The following is a 2,161-nucleotide window of genomic DNA, read 5'->3' as shown; positions in this document are numbered from 1 at the left end:
TGGGATCCAGATTCACGTTCCCCACCCCTAAACCTGGGGAACATTATTCTGTTCCAGTCCTGATCAAATGGGCTTGTTTTCCAAGGCCAGCTTAAAACTACAACAACTGTTGCCAGTTTCTTTTCCCCTCTCCCTCCAGGCACCTCTGCCTGACAGACTTGGTACTGCCTTGCCCACCAGCCCACACGCAGGTCCCACCATGAGATGTGGCTCAACAGTGTGACAAACTAATCCCAGTCCCAGCTGAGCCCAGCCCCACGCTTCTTCCCGGACAGGTCTCTCTCCGGCCAGCCATGAACTGGGAATATCTGTGAGGAGCGGGGACTTAGCTTTTTTAATCCGCAGGATTTCCAGTGGAGAGCCCTGATGAAATCATAGCACTGAGTGTCAGAAGTCAGTGGCCAAGCAGTGGTCTCAGGGCCAGTTCAGTTCACTGGGTCCAAGAGTTCAGTTTCCTCTGATCCTCAAGTAGTTTGTAAATTTTGCAGGGTCGGGGGGAAGGACAGTACTGGGGTTTGAACTCAGGGCCTCATGCTTGCTACTCAGGCATTCTACCACTTGAGCCATTCTGCCAGCCCTTTTTGGTGATGGATATTTTTTGAGACGGGTCTCACGAACTATTTGCCTGGGCTAGCTTCAAACCACCATCTTCCTGATCTCTGCCTTCTGAGTAGCTAGGATTACAGGAGTCAGCCACTGACGTCAGGCTAAAATTTTTAATTCATTACTAGCAGATTAAAAAAATAAGTAAATTTCACACCAAAGTCTGAGTTTCTGACTTTTTTCAACAGTTGGGGAATCAGACTTAGGTTGGAGAATCCTGACATGTTTTCTGTCATAGAAACTGAGGAACAAGTCTATCCAAATGCCCACAGGCCAGGTAAGACAGAGTGAGGAAGTGGAAGAACCCAGGGCTCCCAACTCTCAGGCCTGGGCTCATTGTAAGACCAAGGTGAGCAGGATGGGCCTCCACGTATGAGCTGGGCAGGCCGCCCCAGCCAGCCAAGCTCTAAACCCTCAGTATTCTTTAAGTCACTCCATAAAACTACACTAACATGTGGGTATTCTTCCAGCCCCAATGAACAGACAAGGCCCAGACAAGCAAAGAGGTTTAACCAAATCACACAGCTGATCCCAACAAGGGTCCCCAGGCCCTACCTTCCAGGGTTAGTAAGAATTATGAGTAATGACACCCAGATTCTCTTGTCACTGTGCCTGGCCACACAATAAACTTGCAGTACGTCAGCTAGGGCTGCTACAATAAAGTCCATAGGCTGGGTGCTTTAAACAACAGAAACTTACTTCCTCAAAATTCTGGAGGCTTAAAGGCTGAGATCAAGTCTTGGCAAGGTTGATTTCCTCTGAGGCCTCTCTCCTTGGCTTGCAGATGGCTGACTTCTCCTGTGTCTTCACATGGTCTTCCTGATTTCTTACAAGGACAGAAGTCAAATTGGATGAGGGCCCACCCTGATGATCTCTTTGTAACTTAACTTTTAAGACCCTGTCACCAATATCTTGAGGTACTGGGGATGAGGAATACAACATTTTGTGAGACAACATTCAGCCATGGCAGAGAAGGAACAGGTTGGAGGACAGATTGTAGTGCCCAGATGTCTCCTGACTCTGCAGGCCTGGCTGCACCTCTGGGGAGCCCTGGTCATTGATCGGATTGTCAGGTAAGCTGAGCTTTGGATGCTGTGTGTGGGCTCACCTCCATGAGGACAGAGGACAGAGTCCTAACCTCTATGAGGACTAACCCCTCTATGGGGTAAAGGCCTTCCCCCTCATGTGAGAACATATCGCATGCCCAGTTGCCTGGATAAAGCCTATCCTCAGGGCCAGAGAGGGCGCCTGGGCTCAGTTACCACATGTCTAGCTGGCCAGTCACCCTTCCTAGCATCCAGATGGACGAAGACTATGCCTCCCAAGGTCCAGAAGCCTCCTCCAGCCCTTCTTCCTCAGGAAGGATTTCTTGGGCCTCCTTGGGGTGGGGTGGGAGTGTGGGGAGAGGTAGCTAAGTGGTAGAGCACCTACCTGGCATGTGGGAAGCCCTGTGTTCAATCCTCAGCATTGAGAGAGAGACAGGGAAGGAAGGGAGGAAGGAAGGAAGGAGGGAAGAAAGGAAGGAAGGAAGGAAGGAGGGAGGGAGGGAAGGAAGGAA

The sequence above is a fragment of the Castor canadensis genome, chromosome 15 (assembly GCF_047511655.1).
Source record: "Castor canadensis chromosome 15, mCasCan1.hap1v2, whole genome shotgun sequence".
Taxonomy (NCBI): Eukaryota; Metazoa; Chordata; class Mammalia; order Rodentia; family Castoridae; genus Castor; species Castor canadensis.
The sequence above is the reverse complement of the archived record's forward strand: the minus strand, read 5'-3'. Positions refer to the sequence as shown.